The following is a 22,997-nucleotide window of genomic DNA, read 5'->3' as shown; positions in this document are numbered from 1 at the left end:
GAAGTCTAAGGTAGTCCCTAGAACAAGAGGTTATATTGCAAAGGGGAATAGTTATTAAGGGTTGCATGTAATCTAGTGTCATGCCATATAATATTTGAAAGACAAAAGCACATTAAAATAATCCTGGCTTTAATGGGCAGCCAATGCAGCTTGCATATTAATGGAGTGACTATCAAAATGCGATACCTTGAGGACAAGCCTAGCAGCCATTTGCAGCCTTTTTAGGACACCCTCCTTACATCCAGCATAGATGGAATTGCAGTAATCAAAGTAAGTTAAAACCAAGGATTGAACTAGCAGTCTAAAAGATGTCAGGCGAGAAATATGATCTGATTCACCTCAGGTTCCAAAGAAACTTGAAGGATTTTTTCACTACTGAGGAAACCTGAAGCTCAAACGTGAGATGACTATCAATTTATACAACCAGTACCCTAAGCATAGTGTCTAGGGGGTGGGAGGCTTTGTCAATGGTAAAACTATTATATGTGGTACAGTCAAAGGAGTTTGGTATCACAAGAAACTTAGTCTTATCTCTATTTAACTTAAATTTATTTATTTATTTGTTGCATTTGTATCCCACATTTCCCACCTATTTGCAGGCTCAATATGGCTTACATAGTACCGTGAAGGCATTCGCCAGCTCTGGTATAGAAACAAATACAGGTTGATGTTATAGTCTTATAAAGTTTATAGATTAGACAACAGTTAGGAAAAGTAGAGAAGGAGAGCTGTATAGTAAACATTATAAGGTTTGTTTAAGTACATAAGTACATAAGTATTGCCATACTGGGAAAGACCAAAGGTCCATCGAGCCCAGCATCCTGTTTCTAACAGTGGCCAATCCAGGTCACAAATACCCGGCAAGATCCCAAACATGTACAAAACATTTTATACTGCTTATCCCAGAAACAGTGGATTTTCCCCAAGTCCATTTAATAACGGTCTATGGACTTTTCCTTTAGGAAGCCGTCCAAACCTTTTTTAAACTCCGCTATGCTAACCGCCTTTACCACATTCTCTGGCAACGAATTCCAGAGTTTAATTACACGTTGAGTGAAGAAACATTTTCTCAGATTCGTTTTAAGTTTACTTCATTGTAGCTTCATCGCATTCCCCCTAATCCTAGTATTTTTGGAAAGTGTGAACAGACGCTTCACATCTACCCGTTCAACTCCACTCATTATTTTATAGACCTCTATCATATCTCCCCTCAGCCGCCTTTTCTCCAAGCTGAAGAGCCTTAGCCGCTTTAGCCTTTCCTCATAGGGAAGTCGTCCCATCCCCTTTATCATTTTTGTCGCCCTTCTCTGCACCTTTTCTAATTCCACTATATCTTTTTTGAGATGCGGCGACCAGAATTGAACACAATATTTGAGGTGCGGTCGCACCATGGAGCGATACAAAGGCATTATAACATCCTCATTTTTGTTTTCCATTCCTTTCCTAATAATACCCAACATTCTATTTGCTTTCTTAGCCGCAGGAGCACACTGAGCAGAAGGTTTCAATGTCTCATCAATGACGACACCTAGATCCCTTTCTTGGTCCGCGACTCCTAACGTGGAACCTTGCATGACGTAGCTATAATTTGGGTTCCTCTTTCCCACATGCATCACTTTGCACTTGCTCACATTAAACGCCATCTGCCATTTAGATGCACAGTCTCCCAGTCTCGTAAGGTCCTCTTGTAATTTTTCACAATCCTCCCGCGATTTAACAACTTTGAATAACTTTGTGTCATCAGCAAATTTAATTATCTTACTAGTTACTCCCATCTCTAGGTCATTTATAAATATGTTAAAAAGCAGCGGTCCCAACACAGAGCCCTGGGGAACCCCACTAACTACCCTTCTCCATTGAGAATACTGACCATTTAACCCTACTCTCTATTTTCTATCTTTTAACCAGTTTTTAATCCACAATAGAACACTACCTCCTATCCCATGACTCTCCAATTTCCTCTGGAGTCTTTCATGAGGTACTTTGTCAAACGCCTTCTGAAAATCCAGATACACAATATCAACCAGCTCCCCTTTATCCACATGTTTGTTCACCCCTTCAAAGAAATGTAGTAGATTGGTGAGACGAGATTTCCCTTCACTAAATCTATGTTGACTTTGTCCCATTAATCCATGCTTTTGAATATGCTCTGTAATTTTGTTCTTAATAATAGTCTCTACCATTTTGCCCAGCACCGACGTAAGACTTACCGGTCTATAATTTCCCGGATCTCCGCTGGAACCTTTTTAAAAAATCGGCGTTACATTGGCCACCCTCCAATCTTCTGGTTCCACGCTCGATTTTACAGATAAATTACATATTTCTAACAATAGCTCCGCAAGCTCATTTTTCAGTTCTATCAGTTCTCTGGGATGAATACCGTCCGGTCCAGGAGATTTGCTACTCTTCAGTTTGTAGAACTGTCCCATTACATCCTCCAGGTTTACAGAGAATTCACTACGTTTCTCCAACTTGTCAGCTTTGAATACCATTTCTGGCACCGGTATCCCACCCAAATCTTCCTCGTTGAAGACTGAAGCAAAGAATTCATTTAATCTCTCCGCTACGGCTTTGTCTTCCCTGATCGCCCCTTTTACTCCTTGGTCATCTAATGGTCCAACTGATTCTTTTGCCGGCTTCCTGCTTTTAATATGCCTAAAAAATTTTTTTACTATGTGTTTTTGCCTCCAACACAATCTTTTTTTCGAAGTCCCTCTTAGCTTCCTTATCAGCGCTTTGCATTTGACTTGACATTCCTTATGCCGTTTTTATTATTTTCAGTTGGTTCCTTCTTCCATTTTCTGAAGGATTTTCTTTTAGCTCTAATAGCTTCCTTCACCTCACTATTTAACCATGCCGGCTGTCGTTTGGTCTTCCGTCCTCCTTTTTTAATACATGGAATATATTTGGCCTGGGCTTCCAGGATGATGTTTTTGAACAGCATCCACGCCTGATGTAAATTTTTGACCCTCGCAGTCGCTCCTCTAAGTTTTCTTTTCACCGTTCTTCTCATTTTATCATAGTCTCCTTTTTTAAAGTTAAACGCTAACATATTTGATTTCCACGTATACTTACATCAAAGCTAATATCAAATCCGATCATATTATGATCACTGTTATCAAGCGGCCCCAGCACCATTACCTCCCGCACCAGATCATAAGCTCCACTAAGGACTAGGTCTAGAATTGTTCCTTCTCTCGTCAGTTGTGCTGTAGAGATTTAGGCCCTTAAGTTGGGTCCTTAGGGTATGTCTTTTCGAACAGGTGGGTCTTTAATGCTTTCCAGAAATTAAGGTGGTCATACGTTGTTTTCACAGCTTTTGGTAGTGCGTTCCACAATTGTGTACTTATGTAGGAGAAGCTGGATGCATAAAGTGATTTATATTTGAGTCCTTTGCAACTTGGGTAATGGAGATTTGAATTTAAATTTAAATTTGGAAGCCCAGGATTTCAACAAATCAAGAGCATGCCTAATCTTAGGGACAATTTCTGGAAGACCAGTCTTGAAAGGGATATAGATTGTGACATTGTTCACATAATTGAAAATGCAGAACCCCACTGCCTCTAGTCTTTCACCTAACAGAACCATCTTAACATTGAACAGGATTGGAGATAGCAGTGAACCCTGTGGCACCCCACAGTCAGGAGACTAGGATGGTGATAGAGAACCTGACAACTTCAGCAGATATGATCTAAATTTTAAGAAAGTCATGGAACCACTGGTGAACCTTCCCACACAGTCCAAATTGGTCCAATAGGTCTAAAAGCAACTCATGATCAACAAGGTCAAAGGCACTTGACATATCGAATTGCAAAGCCTAGACTGATTACTTTCTTAAAATCAGATCCTAAGGTGGTCAAGACTGTCTCGGTACTATAACAAGGCCTTAAGCCTGATTGGGATTTATGCAGGAGGGAGAAAGAGGAAAGGTGATTCAGGAGCTGAGTACCAACTATTCCTTCCATTACCTTAGAAAACAATGGGATAGAAGTGACAGGCCTGTAATTAGTAATGTCTCCCAATGAAGCCGAGATGCTCTTAGGAACTGGGGTAAGTATAGAAACTTTCTGCTGAGGAAAAGTACCCCGAGTCAGCATAAATGAGATAGGAGCTTGAAGGAGGTCAATGAATCTTGTCGGTGCAATTTTTAATAAATAACTTAGATACGGATCCAGAAGGCAAAGTGAGGAAGAATACTTTTTGAGAAAGGATTTGACAGTGTCATGAGTCGGTAGCAGAAAGGAGGACTACAGTTGGTCATCTGTAATACCAACATCCAGAATAAGTTGCTTGATGCGAGATTGAACGCTAGTGACCTTAAGTTGCAGTACAGCCCCCCTACTTTTAGTTAAATTTTTATTCAAAGTACATGGCTAATTGATTAGCAGAGGGAGTGGCTACAGTTACTGATGTAAATTTTCGGTCAATAGAAGACTATTAAGAAGGCTAAAGAGCTTATCCTGCTCATTTTCGAAAGAGAAGGGCGGCCAAAAAGCGACACAAAAGGCAGATGGGCGTCCCTGTGAAAGAAGTTCGACCAAATCCAATAATCAAAACCGGGTCATAAGGGAGTCCTCAACGTGACGACGCCCATCTATGGTCACCCCCACAGGGGGCGTGTTATGGGCGGTGTTACGTGATGTGCTCCCCCAGCGTATAATGCCTTGCAAAATGGTTTCGCATGGGTCGGAACATGGGCATTTTTAATTAGACCTGAAATAAAAGCGACCAGAGTAAGGGGGAAGTCGTCTTTAGACCCATTAGTGATTTTGTGGAGTTGGAGCTTGGTGAGATTGTTGTTGAGAGAGAAAGCTGAATTGTTGTTTGCAGAGAAAGCTGAGAGTTTGTTGAGTACCTGTTACCTTTTTTTGTGTGCTGTGGTCGGAACGTTTTCAGCCTCACCTGCCTCATTTGTGTTTTACCTTTTCACCTTTCCTTACCTACCCCTTCTAGCCCCCAAACCCAGACACCACTACTCCTTCCTCTATCTCCCCCATCCCCTCCCCCTATCCCTCTCCATTCACTGTCCTCAAGTTCATATTTCATTCCCTTACCTGTTTGTAGTCTCTGTTTGTCTCTTTGTCCTGTGTACTGCTGCACCATGTTTGTGAAGACTGCTTGGAGAGTGATTGGCTAGAGGGTGTGGCAGGAGTGCTTGCAGTGTGGCTCTGCTGCGTGTGACTGCATTGTTTGTCAGTGGTGGGAGAGTGTCAGCTTCTGTTTGTTCCTGCTGTGTTTGACCAAGTTGGTAGGGAGAGGTGAGCACTAGTGTCACTGCATTGCACCTGTAGTGTGGGGAAATGGAGGCACTAAATGCACAGGTGGCTTACATGTTGGAGGAAGAGGGGAGGCACCGCAGGAGGTATGCATACCCCAGAGTTTTCAGGCCCCGTAGCACTTTCCTAGACCTCACTGATCTGCAGTGTCTCACTAGATATCACTTTGATAGGGCTGCCATTCTGCACCTTTGTGACCAGCTCCAACCCCTCCTGCAGCCCGGGACCCATAGGAACAACCCCATCCCTGTGCACCTAAAGATCACTGCTTCTGTCTCTTTTCTGGCCACTGGGAGTTTCCAGTCTGTCCTAGCTGTGAACACGGGTCTCACCCAGCCTTCCATTTCTAACTGCCTCACCCAGTTCCTTGATGCCTTCCTTACCCACACCTCTGAGTACATCACCTTCCTCACCACCCCCCAGGCCCTGCAGAACAACATGGCTGACTTCTACGCCGTAGCTCGCTTCCCCTCGGTCATAGGCGCCATTGACTGCACACATGTCGCACTCAGACCCCTCCCCGGGCATGAGAGGCCACTTATAGGAACAGGAAAGCATTCCACTCCATGAATATGCAAGTTGTGTGTGACACCCAGGGGGAGATTATAGATTATAGATTATAGTTGTGTGTGCCCGATACCCAGGTTCCACCCATGGCGCCTATATATTGCAGCACTCAGGAATCTTCCACAGGTTTGACCGAGGGGAGATCACCTGTGGATTGCTCCTAGGTAAGTGCAGCATGGATCTGCCCAAACTATATCTCCTCCAACAGGCAGCCCTCAGCACTGTCTCCCTCCAGCTCATTCCACAACCCACTATTCCCCACACCTCCACAAGGTACCCGCTCCAAACAATACACACTCATCTTTCTCATCCTGCTTCTCTCCAAAGGTGACAGAGGCTACCCACAGCGGAGTTGGCTCATGACCCCCATAGTGCACCCACAAAGAAGGTCAGAGGAGAACTACAACAGTAGACATCGGACCACCCGCGGCATCATCGAACGCACCTTCGGACAACTTAAGAACAGGTTCCGATGTCTGGACCGTTCTGGAGAGGAGCTCCTATACAGCCCCCAAAAGGTAGCAAAGATATTCCTGGCCTGCTGCATGCCAGGGGCGTAGCCAGACAGCAGATTTTGGGTAGGCCTAGGCAAGAAGTGGGTGGGCACCAAATGTTCTCTCCCCCACCCCCACATCAAAAAAATATCTCAGCTGGTGGGAAAATGCGCTGAAAACTGAGCATACGAAGGTGCCAGTATTGTGGAGAGCAGCATTTTCATTACCATGTGCTACTGTTGGATGGGCCTGAGCCCTAAGTGGGTGGGCCCTGGCCCACCCTGGCCCACCTGTGGCTACGCCACTGCTGCATGCTACAAAATTTGGCAATGCGCAGAGGACAGGCCTTCCCAGAAGAGCCATAGCCACCAGAGCAGCAGGCCCCAGATGAACAGGATGAGGAGCCCCCTCCACCTCCCACCCACAGAGCAGAGTGCACACCAGCTGGGGGTCAGAGCCAGGCAAAGACTGATCGAGATAAGTTTTCTGTGAGAGTAAGTTGACATTTATTTATATCACACAGTATTTACACACCAACACCCCCCTCCCACCACCATCACCCACTCTGTGCATATTCCCCTCCCTCCAACCCTCACCCCCAAGCATGTTCCATTACTTTCCCCGCCCCCTCCCCTGGCCCCGTCCCCTCCTACCCCTCCCACCATGTTCCTTTGCAGCTGGTGCTGCAGGGGACTCTGTTGAGAGTCCTCTGATGAGCTCCCACTCTCCTCCTCTGTGTCCACAAGGCAGCCTGCTGCCTGGGCTGCCCTGTGGAAGTCCGGCCACTTTGCACTCTGTGGCTTGCCCTGCAACATGGGCACAGGACCCAGAAGGGGAGCTGGTGTGGTGGCTGCTGGACTAGTGGCTGGGGAGGCTGAGGATCTCAAGCTCCACTTCTTAGCAGGTGGTTCATGTGCAGTGGTGGAAGTCGACGCCGGTTGTTATTGCTGCATCAGGGCTGTATTAGGTGCTCTCAGGTCAGGGTGTAGGCCCTCGATGCTGTGCTCCAGCCGTTGGAGCTGCTGTATCACATCACGTTGGGCCTGGAGCGCTTCCCGGTGCACCTGGATCGCTTCTTCCTGTTGGGCCTGGAGCGCTTCCCATTGCACCTGGATCGCTTCCTGTTGGGCCTGGAGCGCTTCCCAGTGCAGCTCCAATTTCTGGCGCCGGTAGTCTTCCATCTGCACATTGTGGCCCAGCAATTGTGTGGTGCGAGACGCAGTAGCTGCCTCCTCTGGCTGGATGGCCTCTGCTGAGGAGGTGCCCCCCTTCTGCATCTTCAGCTTCTTCTTTAGTGCCACCATCAGCAAAGGCTGTGGGTGGTGGAGGGGAAGTCGCTGCTGTGGGTGGTGGAGGGAGAACCTCTGCTGTGGGTGGTGCTGCTACTGGGTCCTGTGGTTCCACCCCATGGTCTTGTGTGGTTTCTTGTGCAGGCCCACTGGTTTGCTGCTCTGTGTGCTGGGGCTGGTGGCCACTAGGGCCAGCTTCTTTCTCTGACTGGCTGTCATCACCTGCATAGCAAAAGGGGAGGAAGTGTGTTAGTCAAAATAACCCACTTTTGTTTTTCAGCATTCATATACATAGCCCCACAGGCAAAGACCAGCAAAGAGATGTTGAGGAATGGGATTGTCAGGCAAGCCACAGATGTCATTGTACGTGGTACAGAGCTGGAGACAAGGAGTGCAGTGTACTACAGAGACTGATGTGCAAGACAGCCACACAGGCAGGTGGGTAGACATAGAACTGTGGAAGGAGTGCAGAAGACACAGTGGCTACAGCATAGAGGTGTGGGAAGGAGATATACAGAGTTTGGTGATGGGGAAGGCCCCCAAAGCTGTGAAACAGTGCTAACCTACACACAGTTTAATTATTTTATTTATATTTTATATTTTACATTTTAAATATATTATTTACATATATTATATACATTGCTGGAAACCCTCCCCCTCCACTCTCCCCCTTCCCCCCTGCTACTCCCTGTATCATGGTCTGTAATGAATAGTGATTTGCATTGCATGTGGTGTTCTCCCCCCTTTCCCTACTGAGGAGCACCACAGTGTCCCCCACTTGTGTAAAACAGAGTGTAGTCCAGCACAACAGATACCCCAGCTTCCTAATGGTGAACCTACCTGAGCCCTCAGGCTGTGCTGATGTGTCAAGGGACCTAATGCCATGGATCCCCTCCTGGAGCAAGAGCCCATGAATGATGCGCTTAATGGGGGTGAAGTTAGCAGTGTCATCTGCTGGGGGGTTGGCACCAGCCTTCCTCCTGACATCTTGCCTCAGCCGGTGCCACTTTCGTTTGCAGTCTTCCACATCCCTGCCACAATGGAAGACCACATTGAGCCGGTCTCTTACTGCTTCCCATTCTCGCTGCTTTGTTGTAGCAGCTAGCCTCTTGTCCGTGGGAGCAAACAGATGTATGTGCCTCCTCTGTATTTCTTGAACCAGCAGCTCAATTTCAGGGTCGGTGAAATTACCCTTGCGGGTGGGTGCTTGCTTTGGTGCCATTGTACCAATGCGATGCAAAGAATCGAAAATACAGAGAAAGGCACTTAAATATGCTCTCAGGGATGCCCATGTGAGAATGAGTTAGTCTGGCTTTTGTTCCAGTTACCTGGAGGTCTGTAAAACAGGACGCAAGACAAATGTTCACGAAGGGTTTTGTTGTGGATTCTGATTGAGGCCATTTCAAGTTGAGGTGCCATGGACTGGGCAGTAGTTTTGGTGGTAAAGTGAGATTGATAGATTAGTGCTATGCCTCTGCCTCTCGTTTCCTTTTTTGGTCCAATGTGTGATTTTGTATCCTGGAGGGCATAGGTCTAGGATTATAGGGTCCTTTTGGTCATGGATCCAGGTTTCATTGATGAAGAGTAGGTCAAGGTCTTCTGCCATGATCCAGTCAGTTAGTATTTCTGTTTTGTTTACTGCGGATCTTGCGTTGATGTAGCCTACTTGGATTGTTTGGAATGGGTCTCCTGCGTTTGGTGTTGTGTGGACTTTTATTATTTGTCGTTTCTTTGTTGATATGAGTTTGTTTGGACCCTTCTTTGCATTCTGTGGTGGTTGTCCGCATGTTGGTGATCTTCCTTTGTTTAAGTTGTTGTCAGTTTGTTTAGGCATGGTGTATCTGATCAATCGTTGATGATTGTATAGTATGGGTATAGTGTTACTTTCTGCAAGAGGGGTGGTAAGTGTCAGGTGTATCAGTGTTAAGGAGTAGATTATTAAGAGTAGTTTGAAGGTATTCATTTTGGTTTCTATTCTCTGGGGCTACTAATGAGACCGTGTTCCGGGGTCTGGTGTTCTGGTCTTGTGTGTTATTTCAGCTTGCCTTTCAAACTGTTAAGGTTTCAGTGATTGGTTAATGAACAGAGGAGATGGGGGGGAGAGGTGGGTAAGAAGAGTGGTTCTGGGTCAGGGTCCTCCTTAGTTCGGTCTCTTAGCGACTAATTGCAATCCTTCCTCCTTGCCCAGAGAGTCTTCAGGGCTCCTGTTTCTGGTTTTGGCTGGAGGCAGGGGGGAAGGGGAACTTCAGAGCACCTTCAAGGTAATTAGCAGGGAGGTGTCACACATGGTCCACAGGGAGCTTGTGTGAACATGAACATGAGAGAAGCTTGACTTGAACAAGGTTGTATGGGCAGGGACTGAGCAATTAATCCTTCAAGAGATCATAATAGAGATCGAACATGGAACCTCAAGTGCAGCAGTTTGAGAGCAGAGCAACTGCACAAATCATTAAGCAGCAGAGCCAAGGAACAAAGTTCACTCGACGTACCATGGTAAAAGTCACACTAGCAGATTATCCAGGGCAGACAAAGGACAGTGAAGCTGCCCTTCTCCAAGGAGCCACACCTGACACAGCCAAACGTTCTGCACAAAGGGCCACATAAAGGGACTTTCCCCTTTGGCACACTCCCTCGGTATGACACCTTGAACCTATGTTGTTAGAAAGTGCTGATGTCAGCTCTAGCAGCACAATTCAAACAACAGTCTGTATGCTGGCAAGAGAGAAACTTGTCCTGGCAGCAAGGACTCGCAGCTAAGTGACCTGTGGCTCAGAGCTGAACTAGACGTCTCAGAGCAAGGTCTCCCTATGTTGTTAGAAAGTGCTTACATCAACGCTAGCAGTGTAATTCAAATGTTAACAGTCTCTATGTTGGCAATTAGTGCTTGTTACCATCCAATTGACAGCGCTGATTACCTAGTTTACAAATTAAGTTATCCACATTGTTATAGAATATGCTTTGATTTCTGCACAGAAATTAAGGTATGATATATAGAATATGGGGCATAGAGGTAAGTGCATGGGGCAAGTCTGTAAAACAGACACTAACGTTTACATGCTCATTACATATGTAAATATTTAGAACACTATTCAACCAAAACATTATTCTGTCAATCTGTGCCTATCTTGCATAGTGCATATTATGTGTGTGTGTGTGGGGGGGGGGGGGGGGGGGGGGATACACATGGGTGGAGCATCACAGAACATAGGCGTGGCTTCCACTTATGCACATAACTTAAGAAGTTCCAGGACTTTTTCAAAAGATAGTTAATTCTTGGAAATGATGAAACTGTATAACCATTTGAGATTGCTATATCTGACACCGTATTCCAGATTAGATTCAGGCCTCAGCAGTCAGTGGCTTTAAAGCACCGACTGCTACGACCTGAATATTGGGGAGTGAAGGGGCGGTAAATGTTAATCTTTGTTTTTCTATAAGGGATTAGCCTTTGATTATTTCCCACTCAAGTATTCTTTTTTTTTGGCTTGGGATCGCTTTTAGGATAAGCTTTCTTCAAATCTGTAGGATGCTGATGCTTTATTTTTGTTTCAGTGATCTAATAACACTACCTTAAAGGAAAAATCAATCAGTAGTTTAAAAAGTATCACCCGAAGATATCAAGTGATTCAGTACAGAAACCTGTTGGTCTTAAAAAGTTTACCATTTCTGACTGTGTCAGCAAAGGATGTAGGTTTGTAAACATTCCAGAGCAGGAGAATGGGTGGAATGTGATTCATCTTTTCTTGTTTACTTACATAATGTGCTTCCTTATTTTCAGTAAAGAGGAAATATAGTGCTGAGAACCAGCACTGGAAGCTGTTTATTCAAAGACTTTCTCATGAATGAGAAAGCAACTCTCATAGGATTATCCAATTCTATAGAAAGAAATTATGTAAAACTGCCACACAGAGATGAAAGAAGAAATATATTTTTGCTTTTTCAAGACAGGTTTATTAAAAGATCAGAGGTGAACATTTGTCTTGAGTATGAATTCCTGCCAGAAAAATAATAAAATCTATACAGACAGCAAAACTGACTTGCAAGTCAGACATTATATCTTAAGTAAATGGTTGAAGACTAGCAGTGATACCCAAGGCTGAAAACATTTATATATGCAGAATATTAAAGATGGGTTGAAAAGTAGACCTAAATATTTGGAACACTGTACTTTGAATAGAAAAGGTTTTTGCACTAAACTTTATGGCAATCGTAAGAAGTCAAAAAATTAAACAAATCTGCATAGAGCTAACTTGTAATTAGAAACTAAGCAATAAGCTCTAAGTAGCTCTATAAAGTGACCATGTTAATATCCATATGGTGAATAATTTTAAATACTTTTAAATAAAAAGGCCTCAATAGCCCAGGGTACCAACTCAGTGGACACACCTGATAAGGTTTTTATCATGGGCCAACAACCCTCTGAAAAAAACCTAAAGAGTGAAATACTTCAAACAATCTGTAGTAAAAAAACAGAGAGGTTGTGATATTAATGATAATAATTCCAATATTGGACCACATTATTAACATAGTCAACAATGTATGAGCATAAGGATGACACAATACCAGAGAGAGAGAAATTCTAAGAGATTAAGAGACTGACTATTTGTATATCTTCGCATGTGGAGGCGCCTCCCGTTTGTTTTTCTCCCGGGATTTGAAGCTAAGTACTCCAGTTATTATTGAAGTATTTTACAACATTTTTTGTCTTTTTTTCTCTTGATATTGTTATTTTTTCTCCCTTCCGATTGGTATTTTGTCATCCTTATGCTCATACATTGTTGACTATGTTAATAACGTGGTCCAATATTTGAATTATCATTAATATCACAACCTCTCTGTTTTTTTTACTACAGATTGTTTGAAGTATTTCACTCTGTAGGTTTCTTCAGAGGGTTGTTGGCCCATGATAAAAGCCTTATCAGGTGTTGGTACCCTGGGCTATTGAGGCCTTTTTATTTAAAAGTATTTAAAATTATTCACCATATGGATATTAACATGGTTACTTTATAGAGCTACTTAGAGCTTATTGCTTAGTTTCTAATCGTAAGAAGTCCCATGCAGAGCTAATGGAGCCTACTTTCTGGAGTCTATGTAGATGCACATAAAAATGAATCCCAAACCAATACATATTTATAAATTTATTTATTTAACAAATTTATATCCTGCTCCATCCACAGATCTGGGCGGGTTACAGAAAAAACATACACAATACTTTACAAACATATCATATACAGTATTGTCATACAAAAATAAAATTCATAAAACAAGCTAATCATGGCAGCTATAACAATTAATGAATCTAATCACCATAAACCTCTTGAAACAACAATGCTGTTAGTTCCTTCTTGAACTGAACAAAAGAAGTGATACAGAGTTTTTTCCAGAGTTTAAGACCCATAATCTTAAACATAGACTTCCTGTTAAATTCCAAGTCTGTGATGAAAAGAAGGAACCTCCAGTAAATCCTGGGAAATAGAATGAAGAGATCTGGCTGGTTGATATAGTCATAAATAGGAAGCAAGAATAGGAGAAAGCATTTGATGCAGTGCTTCAAAAAGTATTTGCAATTTTATTCATTGCTCTATCAATAACCAATGGAAGCCCTTGAGAACAGGAGTATTATAGGTGTACCTAGTTGCCCTGCCAGAATTCTGGCTGTGGCATTCTGTGCTGATTGCAATGCTTTTAAAGAAGATTTTGGAAGTCCTAACAGACTATTACAGTAGTCAAAACAAGGAAATACCAAAGACTGCACTACCATTCTGAAATTAAATGGATTCAATAAATATCTCAAGTGTCTCACAAGTCTCAATTTGGAGAAAATCAAACCAATCAATTTAGCTACTCCTTTCAGAATTCTTAGACCCACCTGTTGTAGTCTGAAGAACTGATGTGGGTAAAATACAAAAACAGTAGGCAACCAAATGAAGAATGGAAGAGTAGCTTAGAGGTTAGATCAGCTGGCTGTGAATTATGGATACCAGGGTTTAAATCTTGTTTTTCCCATTGATGCACCTTGTGATTGTGGTCAAGTCACTTAGGGGTCCTTTGGCCAAGCTGCGGGAAAAATGGCCCTGTGCTAGTGGCAGGGGTCATTTTTCCTATGCACCAGGGACCTTTATTACCGCAGCGGGTAAAAAGACCCCAGACACACATGATAATGCAGTAAACTGCATGGCCATGAGACAGGAAGCCCTTACTGCCACCCACTGAGGTGGCGATAAGGGCTCCCATGCTAACCCAGTGGTAATCAGGCAACACGCAGCAATGCCCGATTACCGCCAGGTTACCACTGCGCAAGCCATTTCCAGGGGTTCTCTTTTTTTTCCCTGGAAATGGCGCAGGCTCAGGGCGGGACTACCGCCAGCAGCCACCTTGGGCCGGCGGTAGTCCCAGATGAGTGAGTGGTAAGCCTGCGTTGGGCTTACTGCCGCTCTGTAAAAGGGCCCCTTAGCTCTTCATTGCTTTGGATACGAACAAGAAAAGCTATTCTTTAACAGGCTGTTTAAAGTTACACTCCACTTGTGCATGCAAATGTACTAATAACCAACACTTATGTACAAAAGTGTCAGGATCAACTAGGTGCTATTCTGTAAGGTTCATTGCATGTAAATACAAGGGGGCGGGCTATCACATGTCACAATTTACAGAATACAGTAAGTTACATACACTCTTATTGCTGTAGGTGTCCACAGTTATGAGTCAAGGACTGGGCTGAGAACCACTTTGAAAGGGGCTGTGCTGTGTCATGTCTCATCCGCCTCAAGCCTTTTCTGTTCAAGTACCATGCTCTGAACTGATTTCTTGTCCTCTCTCTCACTCACTGTTCTGTAGGTCTCCTCCATCTTGGTTTTTGTAAATGGAAACTCCTGGAACTTTCACCAGTGGCTGAGTTTTATCACTTTCCTCACCATCCTCAGAGGTCTGAATGTTGCCTTCACATTGCTCTTACTCCATTTGAACAGAGGTCTGAGTGGAACCCTAGCATATGTGACTTGCTACTGAGTCATTAAGCTAGCTCATGAAATACAGTTTAACAGAGTATTCTGGCATTAGTTTAAAAGACTTTTCTCATTATGATGGGGATTCCAGGCTTCTATTAACAATAAATACAGTAAATTGCGTTTCAAGCTGTGGGACTAGTCAGGAAGGCAGTTGCTTCCTGAGAGGAACCCTTGACTATTAAAAGGAAGTGAACTATTTTTTTGGACCATTATCCTAGGTAAAATTGTTTTATTTAACAAAATACATTCTACTCACACGCAGATGAATTTATAGGAAAAGTACATCCCTGCAACATGAGGGTTCATCAGTTTTTGAATAACCTTAGCAATTTTGAAGTAAAGTATATGATTTAAATCAGTTTTTTTGGAATAGCACAGCATAATTTGTTAATTACTACTGCAATCAATCATTAGTAACAGAACATAAAAATCTGCTTACATAAATACTGTGTATTACTGTTCTTATTCAAGGCTTGGTGATAGGTTTATTAAGCGGTGCTATGGGCACGTTAGCATTTTTAACATACATAAATGCTTTCCGCAGGCTAACACGCCCATAGAAATGTATAGGTATGTTAACGTGTAACGCTCCTTAAATTTATAGGCGCACTAAAAACGCTAATTCACCTTAGTAAACATACCCTTTAATTTGTAGACAAAAATGAAGAGGAATTGTGGAGCCTAGGAGAGGGAATGGTTGAGACTGGGGCAGGAGCAGAAGGAGAAGAGAAGCTGGAGCAACTGCTTTTTGCTCTCCACTTTGCAGCCTGTGTAGAAGGAAAGGGCAGGAACTAGAGAATGACACGGGTGCAAAGTTTGTTCCCGTCCCCGCCCCGTCCCTGTGGGTTCTGTCTCTGTCCCCACCCATCCCAGCAGGCCCTGTCTCTGTCTCCGCCATGTCCCCACTGGCCATGTCTCCATCCCCGCCCCTTCCCAGCAGGTTCTGTCCCCATCCCCATGGGCTCTGTCCTCAACTACAGAAGCCATGAAAAATGATTTTATATTTAAATATTTTTATTAAAGTATGAAAAGGAACAGGATGCTGTGCAACTATTGTGTATAAATTACAAATAGAAAACAATAATAACCAGGGCCACTGAGAGACTGGGCCAGGCCCGACCCCCCCCCCCCGAGGTCATCGTCGTTGCCGCCCCCTCCAACCGCCCCCTCCATCCACCACCGAGCCCCCCTGAATTCAAATCATAGCGCCTCACCTCAACCTCGCTCCATGTGAAAGAAGCGCAGCAGTGGCAGTCTGCAGATTGCCTCCCTTCGGGCCTTCCCTCCCTGTGTCCCACCCTCACGCAAGTTACGTCAGAACCGCTCATAAATCTAGGCACACTATATAGAATCCGGTGGTCTGCACCTAAATTTATGCACTGGTATTTCAGCTACATTTTCCTTGGTGTAAATAGATGTGCGTAGTTCTAGGCTCTGGGATATCAACTAAGCATATTCTATATATCATAAAAAGGTGTTGAGACATGTACAGTTATTGCAGACGATGGCTGTGCAGTTGATAGGAGGGTTGAATCTGGTTTAAATGAATTGCAGTGGAGCTACATGGTTAGTTTAAGGCAGAGGTCCTCAAGGTCCACAACCCAGCCGGGTTTTCAGGATTTCCACAATGGGTATGTATGAGATCTGTTTGCATTCAATGCTTCCATTGCATGTGATAGATAAGACCACATCCTTGTACCCCAATTGCTTTCTCACTACATGATTATCCCCTGTAAGGCAGGTTTGGAACTCCAGGGTCAACTCCAGGGTCAGAGGAGAAACCTGGACTGGCTTCAGGAAGGGGAGGAAGAAGGTTCAGATGACAGTAAGTAGGGCAGTGCAGTGGTTCTCATTATGATTCATTGTGGATATCCTGAAAACCTGACTGGATGGGGTGCCTCCAGGACCAGATTTTGGAACCACTGGAGTAGGGGAAAGAATAACGGGGAGGACAATATCTTATCATAGGAACCAGGACCAAACAACTGAAAGAGGAAAACAAACCCTCTAAGCCCAAAGTGGACTTACTGCATGCTAATCCGGAACCACTGCTAGCCGAACGTAGCTGCCGACAGTAGTTCTGGCTCCAGTGTACACCATTTCCGGCACACCGTAAAATTTTTTTTATAGTGCGGCACTAACTCGGCAGTATCGGGCATTGCCCCGCGCTGCCCAGTTACCACCGGGTTAACGTGGGAGCCCTTACCATCACCACCTCAATGGGCATTGGTAAAGCACTTCCTGGCACTTGGCCATGCAGTAAGAGTTGTTATGGGAAAAACGGCCCCTGCTGCTACCGCAGGGCCCTTTTTCCGGCAGCTGTATATAAGGACCCCATAGATCTTTAACTCTCAACATCTTAGTTCTTTTTTCTCAAGTGCGAGTGGTAACAGTGCTCATGTTTCCCAATTCGGATCTGGGTTTCACCATATTGGCTTCATCAGGGATACCTATAAAATATTATTTATTTTTATTACATTTGTACCCCGCGCTTTCCCACTCATAGCAGGCTCAATGCGGCTTACATATTATATACAGGAACTTATTTGTACCTGGGGCAATGGAGGGTTAAGTGACTTGTCCAGAGTCACAAGGAGCTGCCTGTGCCTGCAGTGGGAATTGAACCCAGTTCCCAAAGACCAAAGTCCACCACTCTAACCACTAGGCTACTCTTATGCAGTAGTGATTATAAAATCACTACTGCATAGCTTTAATCGAAAAATAAATTAAATTCTCAATCTTCTACACACTAATAGGAGCAGAAACGCTTCTGGTTCTCCAAAATGGCTGCTGCTGACGGCAAGACGCCATCAGATTTCAATCCTTACGCATATGCTCAAGTTCTTCAATACTTCATTAAATCTAAATCTTCATGCATGTGTCCAAATCCCCGTTACATCTCAAAGAGATTATTAACAGGGGTCTTTTTTTTGCAAATTCAATTTAAAATAACGTTGAGTCTATTTCTTTACTGAACCCACATGGTTGCACGGTACCTCATTCAAATATCAGTTTCTACTCCCGCTGTAATACAATCTTTACACATCACCAACTCATGGAAGTCACACTACAAATTTTAAATCTTGCAATCGATGTTGAGCTGTTCTCCAATGAAATACTAATGAGATTTCTTCTTTGCCACAGTGCAAACTACTAAGGTGCTGTATAATTACTCATCAGTGCTCTGCTATTCTCAATTTTATTTTCCTCCTAGTCTGACCAATGTAATACTTCATTCATGGACATAAGAAGCAATAAACCACCTGGGATGTATCACAGTTAGTTTCATGCTTCAAAATGTAAAATATTTTTATTCCTAGGATCATTACTTTATCAGTTTGCCATACATATGTACAGTATGAACACTAGCTGCATGGACGATGATATCCCTATTCTCTGATTGTATAAGATGAGTTAAGAGGCAAATAAGGCAGCTTAAGGCCCTAACACTGCTTAATAACTTCCCCATTAAATGAATTCTTTGCTTTGGTCTTTACTGAAGAAGATGTAAGGGAGCAAGCCATGCCAGAAATGGTATTTAAAGGTAGCAATTCAGAGAAACCAAAGAAAATGTTAGTAAATCTGGAAAATGTAATAGGACAAATCAGCATGCTAAAGAGCAGCAAATTACCTGGCTGGATGGTATACACACCAGACTACTGAAAGAACTTTAAAATGAAATTGCAGGTCTATTATTAGTAATCTGTAACCTATCATTAAAATAATTGTAGGTTAGCTAATGTTATACCAATTTTTTTAAAGGGATCCAGAGGTGATCCAGGAAATACAGACTGGTAAGCCTGACGTCAGTGCCAGGCAAAATGGTAGAAACCATTATAAGGAGCAAAATTGATTACTTAGACATGAATATAGCCAAAGGAAATTTTACCTCGCCATTCTGCTTGTTTGAAGGCACAAATAAACATGTGGATAAAGGTGAATCAGTTGATGTGGAGGGGCATTTTCAAGATGACATTCACATCTGATTTTGGATGTTTTGCAAAAAATGTCCAAATATCCAGTGTCAAAGATGATCATTTTCTATCCAGAAAAAATACCTATCTTTTTGGTTCAAAATCATCCTATTTTAGACGTTTTTGTGCTCAATGCATCTTTCTTTAAGGGCCATTTTCAAACAAGAAACATCCAAGGGGAAAATGCATAAAAGCAAGCCATTGGGTTACCTGTGGGCCAACAGTCTTACTAGACTGGCCACACAGATATCCCAGCAGAGCATTAGGGCAGTCTAGGGGGCATTGCAGTGAACACATAATAGGTTCCAGGTACACATTGCTCTTCAGTTTACAGAAGAGATGCCTGAAGGAAGATATGATAGAAATCTGTAAAATTCTGAATGGAGTGGAATGGATAAACACAAATAAATTGTTTACATTCTCAGAAAGTACAAAGACTAGAGGATATGCCCAATAGATACTAAGAGGGGCATTTTTCATATGATATCGAAGTCAGATTTAGGACATTTTGTGCTTAATGTCCCAAATTCAAATAGGAAATATGGCCATTTTGTTTTTGAGCCATTAAAAAAAACAACACAATTCTAAGTGAAAAACATAGAAAATCAAGCCATTGGGATGTGGGAGGAGCCAGCATTCTGAGTAGATTGGCCACACAGACATTCCAAGAGAGCAATGGGGCATCCTAGGGGACACTGCAGTGTACTTCTTATAAAAGCTCCCATTTACACATCTCATTATTACCTCCTTATACTGTATGCTGAGCCCACCAAAACCCTACTGTACTGAACTCTACACCACTGCAAAAGCCCTTATGGGTGAAGGGGTCACCTCTATGTGAGTACAGTAGGTTTTAGGGGAGCGTGGAAGAGCTCACTCCACCACAAGTGTAACAGGTAGAGTGGTATATGGGCCTGGGTCCTCTTCTCTCTAGTGCACTTCACTGACCACTACATTACTCCAGGGACCTGTTTGCTGTTCTAATAGACTTGGCTATAACATCTGAAGCTGTCATAGAGGCTGGTAAGTAATATTTTTAATCATAACTTTGGGGGGGGTGGAGGGGGTCATCTCTAATTCCCTCCAGTGAATCACTTTCCAAAAATACTAGGACTAGGGGGCATGCAATGAAGCTACAAAGTAGTACATTTAAAATGAATCAGAGAAAATATTTCTTCACTCAACGTGTAATCAAACTCTGGAATTCATTGCCAGAGAATGCAGTAAAAGTAGGTAGGTTAGTGGGGTTTAAAAAGGTTTGGATAGCTTCCTGAAAGAAAAGTCCATAAGCCATTATTAAAATAAACTTGGGGAAAATCCACTGCTTATTTCTAGGATAACATATATTAAGGAGAAAATCCCTAGGATTACTTGCAGTTCACAACCAGGTGGAGTCTCATATCACTTGGCACGGATATTCATATCACTCCCCTGGTGACTCTATCAACGTGCATAGGTTTAATCATCGACTAAAAACACCTCCACCCTAATGTTGTAATTGCAATAATAATAACTTAATTTCTCACACTATCATATGCAAATATGTGGATATACAAAACGACACTTAGCTTAAGGAGCATGTATACTCCACAATTCAGACTGGTGTGTGTAGAAGCCCCGACAGTGCTTGTTTCACTATGCTTCTTCTGGGGGGAACCCACACCATTTAGCCTGATAAAAACAAATCACAAAGTATCACATATATTTTTTTAACCCAACTGCAGGTATTCTAATAACATTCATATTCACTAACGCGGACTTACTGTATTGTGTCTGAACGCAGCTTCTTGGCTGTCAGTATAAAATGGCGACTCTACTCGCTTAAAACTGGCGGGTTACCGGAAATTGCTGCTCATCATTTCCGTGACAAGAGAACTTGGGTGCTTACATGAAACTACTCCATTGCAACATTGTATTGAGACCATCTGGTTCCACCGTGTTCAGCTGGTGTATCCAGAAGGTCTCTCGTTGTAGCAACTTCCTGTTGAAGTTGCCTCCTCTAATTGCTGGATCGACTCGTTCAATTACTTTACATTTAAGATCTTCAAAAATATGATCCTTAACCACACAGTGTTGGACTAAAGGGGCCCCAAAATTACATGCATTGATCCGTGATTTGTGCTCTATCAATCTAGCATGTAATGACCTGATTTACCCACGTATAACTTGCCACATGGGCACTTGATGTAATATATTATGCCCGGAGTGCGACATGTTGAATAGTTTCTCAACTTGTACAGTTTACCATTGTGTAAAAAATGATCGCCCTCTTCTGTGATCTCACATGTCTTGCAATGAGGTCTGCCACACATAAAGTGTCCTGTTTTTTCCTGCCTATCAGGTTTGTTGTTGTCTGATATGGATGGTAAGTAAGCTAGACTTAAAATCTCCTTTAAATTCTGGGACCGGGAAAAAGCTGTCCTCACTGTTGCAATTACAACATTAGGGTGGAGGTGGTTTTTAGTCGATGATTAAATCTATGCACGTTGATAGAGTCACCAGGGGAGTGATATGAATATCCGTGCCAAGTGATATGAGACTCCACCTGGTTGTTAACTGCAAGTATTCCTAGGGATTTTCTCCTCAATATATGTTTTTCAGTAGTTGATACTTACAATTGGAGAAGGTCAAGCCATACGGTGTTTTATTTCTAGGATAAGCAGCATAAAATGTATTGTACTGTTTTGGGATCATGCCAGGTACTTGTAACATGGATTGGCCACTGTTGGAAACAGGAAGCTGGGCTTGATTGATCTTTGGTCTGTCCCAGTATGGCAATACTTATATACTTAAATTATAGCACCTTTTTGTGCCTTATTTATTCTAAAAACAGGTCTAGACCAAAACATTGAAGTTTGAGCCCTAGATGTTTTTGTTTTGTTCCAGTATGGCTGTACAATGTCCAAATGTCAGAAATACTCGAGCCTTCCCCTGAAACATCCCCAACATGCCCCCTTGTGATTTGTATGCATTACAGATGAATTGCATAGATAAACATCTAAGTAGAAAAATCTCAAATTGTCTGGAGTGTAGTAACGTTATGAAAATCAAAAAATTTATATAACACTCCTGCTATACTATCTGTAGGTGAATGCACAACTGTGATATATTATTATAGATAGAATAATTTATAAAGTAGCCTCAATGGCCCAGGGAACCAATTGATTAGGACTCCACTGAAATGGCCAGCATCATGGGCTCCTCCTCATTTCCGAAAAAACCACTAACATCAAAAAACTCCCTATCATAGGGAGAAAAAGTTTTAGTGGATAAAAAACGGAAAGAGGGGTATTCTGTTAAAGTGTCAGTATAAATGCATCCCACTTCAGAGGGTATTAAACGGAAGTAAAGAATTTATACAATTACTTCATATACCTCATTTGTCATGAGCACTAAAGAACAATGCCACTCAAAATATACAGATGTCTAAACCGAAATTCTTAATTAGAGAGAACCTATGAATGCAATTCTTCAAAATTCTTCAAAACAAATTACTTATCTTGAGGCTTGCTTTGTATGGCCAATTCAAAATTCAAATCATCAGGTTCCTCGTTTCTCTATTCTTGGATTTTAGATATAAATGTATACTTAGCATTGCTTGAGTCTCCGGTTATCTCGGTGTTGAAGTAAAATTATTATCAACGTGGGTAGTATTAAAGAAAGTCCTTATTTTCGCTCGCAGAGTCTACCAAAATATCTCAAATTTTCTCGACAGCCAGGGACCCCACCGTTTCGCAATCTTCATCAGGAGAAGTTTCAAAAAATAAAGAAAATTAATTCCTTTCTATCCATCGCGAACCTTGGTTCAAAACATGGCGCCTGTTAATATAGGACGCCAAATATATAACTCCACCCATTGGGAGTAGCGTCACTGTACCCTCGGTCCAATCAGCAAACTGCATTGTCATCTTGAAATTAGCATATCATTAAACTCAACAATTTTAAAGAGGTAGTGTCAACAAGATTATCAGGAAGGATTCTTATCTTTTAAAATGGAGATAACCTTGCTATATATGAAAAATCAAAAATAAATGATACAAAAAATAAAAAATGAAAAATGTCTTATTGAGAAAAAATATCTTATTGAGAAAAAAATAATCTTCATGTTTCAAAAACACTAAATGCTCAAAAACACGCACGTGATTCATTCCATTGCATAATTTATATGAATTTTGTGTTCCCTTCTTGTTGAATGATGTTAAATAATAATCTGATCATTAGTGTATTTATATTGAAGCCAAGACTAATTTTTATGCACTATGATTAGATATTAATAAAATGCTTCCCATTCCATTGGTCCATTTAATCCATTAGGATGTACAGTCTGTAAATAATAAATCCATCTCTGCTCCTTCTGATGTAGAACTCGTGATATGTCACCTCTTCTGTCATT

Source organism: Microcaecilia unicolor, chromosome 2 (assembly GCF_901765095.1).
Source record: "Microcaecilia unicolor chromosome 2, aMicUni1.1, whole genome shotgun sequence".
Classification (NCBI taxonomy): domain Eukaryota; kingdom Metazoa; phylum Chordata; class Amphibia; order Gymnophiona; family Siphonopidae; genus Microcaecilia; species Microcaecilia unicolor.
Note: the sequence above shows the minus strand (reverse complement) of the source record.